The sequence below is a fragment of the Galeopterus variegatus genome, unplaced genomic scaffold (assembly GCF_000696425.1).
Source record: "Galeopterus variegatus unplaced genomic scaffold, G_variegatus-3.0.2 Scaffold1256, whole genome shotgun sequence".
In the NCBI taxonomy this organism is placed as follows: domain Eukaryota; kingdom Metazoa; phylum Chordata; class Mammalia; order Dermoptera; family Cynocephalidae; genus Galeopterus; species Galeopterus variegatus.
Window position 1 is genome coordinate 329,570 of NW_007727367.1, and position 9,296 is coordinate 338,865.

The following is a 9,296-nucleotide window of genomic DNA, read 5'->3' on the forward strand; positions in this document are numbered from 1 at the left end:
ATCTGTTAATACAAAAGTATCCCTTGAAGAAAATAACATAAAAAATTGAACGCTACATTAGAGCACAGCCTTATAACACCAAGGTCACAATTCAGATCCCTTTACTGGCCAGCCACCAAAAAAAAAAAAAAAAATTGAATGCTACGATAAACTGGGTACAAAATACACACAGAACTAAATAAATAGCCCTCCCACAGGCAATCAACCAGTTAGAAATCGTAATGAAAAAAAAAAAGATGTCCTTTAAAAAGTGGAAGAATATAAAATACCTAGAAATTATCTAATTAATAAATGTGTAAAATCTACATAAGAAAGATACAACATAAGAATGTAAAACATTCTTAAACACATGGCAGTACTTCCACTGTACCAATATAAGAAAATTTCAATATAAAATGGTGCTTAATCATTTCTAATTTTAGCCATTTCCAGTTTCAATTTGAAAGTAAAAAAAATTCCATCAAGACTTTGTTAGAAATTAAAAAGGCATTTTAAAATTTAATATGGAACAGTAGATAAGCAAAGATAGAAAGGAACATTCTGCAAAATTAAAAGTAATGCAGGGGGATGTGGCCTAGACTCATGAGGTATCAAAACACTTTATAAAGTTATGATTTCAAAATAAATTTGATAACGATGAAGAAGAGATTGGCATATCAATGGGACAAAATAATAGTCAAGAAACAGATCCAAATATATATTGGAACTTAACATACGAGAAAATCTGCATTTCAAACTGATAGGACAACGATGGGTTACTAAGTATATAGTGCTGAGAAAGCTGGGTAGCCATCTGTGAAAAATAACATCGTATCCCTGCCTAACTCAGTAAACACCCCAAAACCCTGATTAAGCAAGTATTTAAACTTTAAAATATAACCGGGGATTTAAAAAAAATACACTGGAGTAGAAAAGGTGATTTAGAACACCAAAACAGATACAATGCAAGCACAAATTAATAAATTTACAACACCCCCCCGCCAATTTCTAAATGGCAGGAAAAAAAAGCAAAATAAGATATACAACAAACCAAAATCTGGGGGTGGCGTGGGGTGCGGATGGAGTTAATTTCTTTCATATAGAGAGAGTGGCAATTAGAAAAATACTAATCATCCAACAGTTAATGACATTAAGACACATTTCACAGAAAATGTAAATAGTGCTTAAAAGTAGGAGAACATGCTCAACCCTACAAGTAGGAAACTGCAAATTAAAAGTACAGTAACATTTTCCACTTTACATACTGGCAAAAATCAGAGTTTAAAAAACAGTTTTGGTAAAAGTATAAGAAAACAGGCACTCTACTACATTGTAGAAAGGAATGTAAATTAGTAAAGCTAAACAAAGGAAATTTAGCCTTCTTTAAAATGCACATATACACTGACCAAGCAAATACATTTCAAGAATATATTTTTTATATATATGTGTATATAGACAATAAGTAATATATAAAAGGGCAGTCATCTCATTTTTATTTCAAAGGATAAGAAACATTTATGTATCTCAATAAAGGATTGATTCAATTAACTGTGGTATATGCCCACTAGATAACACTATGCAGGCAGAACACAAATGAGGGAGCTGTTTGTGTATTGACACAGAATGACATCCAAAATAGATGCTGATAAAAGTGTAGCTGCCAGGAACAGGAGCTGGGGTTTGAGGACAGGTATGTCATGGAGACTCACCTTTCATTGTATAATCTTCATTATGTACTCTTCTATGCTTTTACAAAATCTTAACTTGAGCAACATAAGACATTACAGAAATATTCTATAGAAAAATAAATTTTAAAATAGGATAATGTCTTTCAACGAAAGTGTAGCTGCCAGGAAGAGGAGCTGGGGTTTGAAGAGAACAGGTATGTCATGGAGACTCACTTTTCATTGTATAATCTTCATTATGTACTCTTCTATGCTTTTACAAAATCTTAACTTGAGCAACGTAAGACATTACAGAAATATTCTATAGAAAAATAAATTTTAAAATAGGATAATGTCTTTCAACCAATATACCATGATCACTTTCTACACTGAGATGCCCTCATGGGAATCACATTTCTCAAGAATTTGTAAAATTTAATTCTTAATCAAAGATTACTCTAGTATCTGTCAACTATTAGTTTAACTAAAAGGTTGGGTAAAAATTTGCTTCTTAATTTTTGCTTCTAATCTATTATTTCCCGTCTCATATTTTAAAATTCTCTATCATCTTGAAATGGACAATTTCCTCGCTGATTTCAGTTTCCTGGAAACATTCCCTAATAGACACTGTAATTGCATTTCATAAATTATCAAAAGAAATTTTTCTACTATTTTAAAAAACTCACTTCCTCTTTGATGTTTTCTTTAACCAGTAGTTTTCTTTTGTTTGTTCTGGCAGCTGGACAGAACAGGGATCGAACCCTAGACCTTGGTGTTATCAGCACCACGCTCTAACCAACTGAGCTAACCAGCCAGCCCCAGAAATGTATTTAAAAGTGTATTTCCAAACATACAGAGACCTTTGCTGTGGACTTCTAGTCTATGTAACAGAAGATATTTTGTATAATTTCAATCATTTGAAATATGTTCAGACTTGCTTTATGGTCCAGGATGTGGTATTCTGTAATTTTGGGGTAGCCCTATATACATCCACTATGTCAGATTTTTAAACAGCATTCATTCAAATGTTGTATTCTCCCAATTTTCTACATACTTGAGAAGTATGTTAAAATTCAACTCTGAATGTAGATTTATCTTTTCTCTTTGTAGTTCTATTCACCCTTGCTTTTTATTTACAAAGGCTGTATTAATAGTTGCACACAAATAGAGATTACTCATATTCATATTCGCCTAATGAATATGAGTCTTTTGACATTATAATGTGTTTATACTTTTTTGGTAGATGTATTTTTGTTTTTGTTTTTCTTGAGGGGCAGCTGGTCAAGGGATCCGAACCCTTGACCCTGGCGTTATAACCGTGCTCTAATCAGCTGAGCTACCTGGCCAGTCCTGTATTTTTTGTCCTTGCAATCTTTCCTTGAGTGTAGATTTCTTTGGTCAGCCTTTCAATGACATGCCATTTTTCCATCTTTTAATTTCAGTCCTTTCATATCTTTATGTTCTGATATGTGGCTTGTAAACAGCATAGTATTTTGTTTAAATAAGAAAAATTTTCCTTTCAGCTCTAACAGTCATTCCATCCACATTTTTTGGAGTTATTAATAAGGTTTATGTCTATCATCCTACTGTGTAATTTCCTTTTAACTTACCCATTCCATATTCATTTTTCTGTCATTAGTTGCCTTCTAATTTTCATTGATGACTGATAAAGTTTTTAGAGTTACCTCCACATAAGACACTAATATATCATAGACATTTGGGGATGCTATTGTTGTCCATTTTTTTTTCAAGGTAATACAACCTTGTAGAAAGGATTGACAAACTTTTTACAGTGATCATCTTTTCCTTCAAAATTTCCTTAGTAAACAGTACCTCATGCTTTTATAAAGTGAAAATTAACAAATTTTTCTTTTTTTGTTTTGAAATCCCCTTATCCCCAATGGCTTTCTTCAAACTTCCTATAGCTTGGTGAATCAATTAGAAAAATTTACATATTCCTGTAAAAAAAATTTACTCTAGATATTTCTAATTTAATACTGAACAAAATACTTATTAAAAATGTACTGCCTGGGCCGGCCCGGTGGTGCACTGGATAAGTGCGCCACTTGGGAAGCGCAGCGGCGCTCCCGCCCCAGGGTTCGGATCCCACATACAGACCGGTTCCCGTTTTCCCATTTGCATTGTTGCATTTGTGTCATTTCTCTTCTCTTGATCACATCTGGCAAAATCTAGCCTATATTACTGGTTGTTTCAAACAGATTTTAGATAAGCCCACTGTTTATCCATTTCATTAATTTCTCTAAGTAATTCACTCAAATTAATTGAATGAAATTAATTTAGGTAATACATTTCTAGTGTTGACTTTAAATTTATTGCTTTTCTGTTTGAATGTTTAAATATTTACTAAAATGAGCTACATACCTCAGGTTTTATTATGTAGGACTTTCATTATCTTTCATATCTAAACAGCCTGTCATTTCACATTATATTTAATACATAATCCAAGAGTTATAAATGGTGGTGTTTATAAATTACCAAGTTTAAAAAAACTTTGTTAGTATCTAATTGTCTTGAGTTATTGTCACAAAATGTACATTGTTTTTTGAAATCTGCTATGGACATATCACTTCTGCTATCACCTTAATTCTAAAAAAAACTTACTTAAAAAATCCATATAGTGTCTTTCTAGAGTGAATTTCCTGATACAACCTAAATAAGTTTAAATGAATATTTTCCTCATACTCACTATATTTAATTTTCATTCCCTAAATCATCACAGATTGCTATGGGACAAGTTGTGATGGTAGATTTCATTATATTAATAAAATTTGCATGGTTAAATCTTCTTATATGAATGTTCGAAGAATGGATAATAAAGGAAAGATAAGGATAATAGTGATGACAGCTAATATTTACTGAGCATTTTCTATTTGCCAGTAACTATTCCAAAGGTCTTAGTCTGAATTGATTCATTTAATCTTCACAATAACCTTACCACAAAGTTAATAATCAGTAATCTGAAGCACACAGAGTTTAAATTGCATGGTAATTAAACACAGGTAGCAAATGACACAACTACAATGATGCTGTAAAAAAAATCATATAGGTAAAAGCTTTTCTGAATTCAGAAAGTCAACATAGTTATTCTCCAAATATGTTATATTTTATAGTTATGATATAGTCAAATATAATTGTTTTAGTGCACAACTACAATGATGCTGTAAAAAAAATCATATAGGTAAAAGCTTTTCTGAATTCAGAAAGTCAACATGGTTATTCTCCAAATATGTTATATTTTATAGTTATGATATAGTCAAATATAATTGTTTTAGTGGTAACAAAGTTAATATCTTATTTTTTATTAACTAATAATTAATATTTTTATTATTTTTTCCTGTATAAGTTCTGATACTGAATAAATTGTGAGTTAAGAAAGTTTTGGATTTTCTTCTCTTACAAATTGTTTGCTGTTCCACATAGATAATTGAAAATTTAATGGTTTCCTATATTAATATTATAAATTACATAATGTTAAGTATAGTGTGAGAATAAGCTTTTATACATTCCTTACTTTCATAAAGCTTCTCACCATTACGAATTCTGATATGTAAAAGGATAGCAATTTGACAGATAAAAAGTTTCCCACATTTCTTATATGTCAGATGTTTCTCTGTAATATGAGTTTGGTGATCTTGAGTAAGCACTGTTAAATAAATAAAGGACAATATTCAAATACATAGGATTTCTCATCTCATGTGTGTATTCTTTGGTGCTTTTTCACCTGTGAAAGACAAGTAAAGGCCTTCCCACATTCTTTACATTCATAGGGTCTTTCACCAGTATGAATTCTTTGATGTTGAGTAAGATGTGCCCTCTGCCTAAAGGCTTTCCTACACTCCCGACATTCAAAGGGTTTCTCACCAGTGTGAATTCTCTGATGTTGAATAAGAGTTGAACAATCAATAAAGGACTTCCTACATTCTTTACACTCATAGGGTTTCTCACCAGTGTGAATTCTCTGATGTCTGTTAAAGTAAGAAACACAAGCGAAGGACTTCCCACATTCTTTACATTCATATGGTTTCTCACCAGTATGAATTCTTTGATGTTGAGTAAGATGGGCTCTCTGCCTAAAGGCCTTCCTACATTCCTGACATTCATAAGGTTTCTCATTAGTATGAGTTCTCTGGTGTTGAATAAATGTTGAATAACACAGAAAAGCCTTTTCACAATCTTTACATTCATAGGGTTTTTCACCAGTGTGAATTTTCTGATGTTTATTCAAGTTTGAAAGCCAAGTAAAGGTCTTTCCACACTCCTTACATTCATAGGGTTTCACACCGGTATGAATTCTCTGATGTTGATTAAGAGTTGAGCAATTATTAAAGACTTTCCCACATTCTTTACACTCATAGGGTTTCTCACCTTTGTGAATCCTCTGATGTCTATCAAAATGAGAATAACAAGTGAAAGCCTTCCCACATTCATGACATTCATAGGGTTTGTCACCACTGTGAACTCTTAGATGTCTAGTCAGATGAGCACTCTGCCTAAAGGCCTTCTTGCATTCCTCACATTCATAGGGTTTCTCATTAGTATGTATTCTCTGATGTTGAAATAATGTTGAACAAGAAATAAAGGCCTTCCCACACTGCTTACATTCAAATGGTTTCTCGCCAGTGTGAATTCTCTGGTGTTGAATAAGAGTTGAGCAATTATTAAAGGCTTTCCCACATTCTTTACATTCATAGGGTTTCTCACGAGTGTGAATTCTATGATGTCTATTAAAGTCAGAAACACAAGTGAAGGCCTTCCCACATTCCTTACATTCATATGGTTTCTCACCAGTGTGAATTCTTTGATGTCGAGTAAGATGTGCACTTTGCCTAAAAGCCTTCCTACATTCCTGACATTCATAAGGTTTCTCATTAGTATGAGTTCGCTGGTGTTGAGTAAGTGTTGAATAACACAGAAAAGCCTTTTCACAATCTTTACATTCATAGGGTTTTTCACCAGTGTGAATTTTCTGATGTTTATTCAAGTTTGAAAGCCAAGTAAAGGTCTTTCCACACTCCTTACATTCATAGGGTTTCACACCGGTATGAATTCTCTGATGTTGATTAAGAGTTGAGCAATTATTAAAGACTTTCCCACATTCTTTACACTCATAGGGTTTCTCACCTTTGTGAATCCTCTGATGTCTATCAAAATGAGAATAACAAGTGAAAGCCTTCCCACATTCATGACATTCATAGGGTTTGTCACCACTGTGAACTCTTAGATGTCTAGTCAGATGAGCACTCTGCCTAAAGGCCTTCTTGCATTCCTCACATTCATAGGGTTTCTCATTAGTATGTATTCTCTGATGTTGAAATAATGTTGAACAAGAAATAAAGGCCTTCCCACACTGCTTACATTCAAATGGTTTCTCGCCAGTGTGAATTCTCTGGTGTTGAATAAGAGTTGAGCAATTATTAAAGGCTTTCCCACATTCTTTACATTCATAGGGTTTCTCACGAGTGTGAATTCTATGATGTCTATTAAAGTCAGAAACACAAGTGAAGGCCTTCCCACATTCCTTACATTCATATGGTTTCTCACCAGTGTGAATTCTTTGATGTCGAGTGAGATGTGCACTTTGCCTAAAAGCCTTCCTACATTCCTCACATTCATAAGGTTTCTCATTAGTATGAGTTCGCTGGTGTTGAGTAAGTGTTGAGCAATTATTAAATGCCTTGCCACATTCCTTACATTCAAAGGGCTTTTCACCAGTGTGAATTCTCTGATGNCCTTCCCACATTCCTTACATTCATATGGTTTCTCACCAGTGTGAATTCTTTGATGTCGAGTAAGATGTGCACTTTGCCTAAAAGCCTTCCTACATTCCTGACATTCATAAGGTTTCTCATTAGTATGAGTTCGCTGGTGTTGAGTAAGTGTTGAGCAATTATTAAATGCCTTGCCACATTCCTTACATTCGAAGGGCTTTTCACCAGTGTGAATTCTCTGATGGTGAACTAGAGTTGAGTGACTATTAAATGCCGTCCCACATTCTTTACATTCATAAGGTCTCTCACCACTGTGAACTTTCTGATGTCTATTAAAGTCAGAAACAGAAGCAAAGGCCTTCCCACATTCTTTACATTCATAGGGTTTCTCACCAGTATGAATTCTTTGATGTCGAGTAAGATGTGCACTCCGCCTAAAAGTCTTTCTACATTCCGGACATTCATAGGGTTTCTCATTAGTATGAGTTCTCTTGTGTTGAATCAATGTTGAACAACAGACAAAAGCTTTCCCACATTCTTTGCACTCATATGGTTTCTCACCAGTGTGAATTCGATTATGTTGAGTAAGATGGGCATGCTTTCTAAAGGTCTTTCCACACATCTGACATTCATAGGGTTTTTCATTAGTATGATTTATTTGATATTGAGTAAGTTGGGAGTCATAAGCAAAGTCTCTGCCACATTCCTTAAATTCATCACATTTCTTTCCAGGAAGATTTTGCTGATGTTTCACATGATTTGTGTAAAATACAAAGGCCTTCCCACATATTTCATCAAGTTTGTCACTGGTATAAATTCTTACCTGTTGAGAAAGGTTTTCATGCTGTTTAAATTCACAGAGTTTCTTTCCAGTATGAATTATTTGATTTAGAACAAGAGAGGTAGGCTGGATGAATTCATCTGATATTTTTTCGAATGGGACTGTCACATGCCTGAAATATTCCTCTTTAGTTTCCTGTTGTCTCTCAAATAGTCCCTTGATTTTCCACTTATTTCCAAAAAAAGATTCCTCAAGGCCAGAATTTCTGACCCTTTCCATTATTTTCCATTTTAATGATTCCTTTTCAAAAATGCCATTCTTTAGAGATAAATCCTTAGTCTCACACCTAGTCAGCAAATCTGAAAGAAAATAAACATATTTTCCTGCTTTAGAAGAAATGAAATGTCTATGTTAGAAGCAGTCAAATATAAAATAATACTCTTAAGAAGTAAATGGGGCTGGCCAGTTAGCTCAGTTGGTTAGAGTGTGGTGCTAATACCAAGGTCCAGGGTTCGATCCTGTACCAGCCAGCCATAAAAAGAATTTAAAAAAGGAAGTAACTGGCTTGGATAACAGTCACCCTCCATATTTGTGGGTTCAGTATCTGTGGATTCAACACCCACTGATTAAAAATATTTGAAAAAAAAAAGTGTGTATTGAACAAGTACAGACTTTTTTTCTTGTCATTATTCCCTAAACAATACAGTTATAACAACTATGGACATAGCATTTATATTGTATTAACTATTATAAGTAATCTAGAGATGATTTAAAGAATACTAGAGGATGTATATAGGTTATATGCAAATACTATACCATTTTATATCAGGGACTTGAGCATCTGTGGATTTTGGTGTCTGAGGGAGGTCCTGGAACCAATCCCTAACGGATACCAAGTTACGGCTGCATTGGCATTCAATGTGGAGGAAAAAAAGGTTGGAATGGCTATATTAATACCAGATAAAACAGACAAGAAGGTAATCTATATTATCAAAGATAATTTTATAATAGTGACGAAAGGGACAATTCATAAGGAAGGCTTAGGAATAAGAAATGTGTAGATGCACAATGACAGAGTCTCAAAATATATGAAGCAAAAATTGACAGAAGTAAAGCAAGAAACAGATAATTCTACTAAAATAG

At 33.5% G+C, this 9,296-nt stretch overlaps 1 pseudogene; it reads right to left on the reverse strand.

Annotated features, from left to right (window-relative positions):
- Nucleotides 1-4,827: 4,827 nt before the first annotated feature.
- Nucleotides 4,828-9,296, reverse strand: part of LOC103593008 — a 31,319-nt pseudogene continuing 26,850 nt past the window's right edge.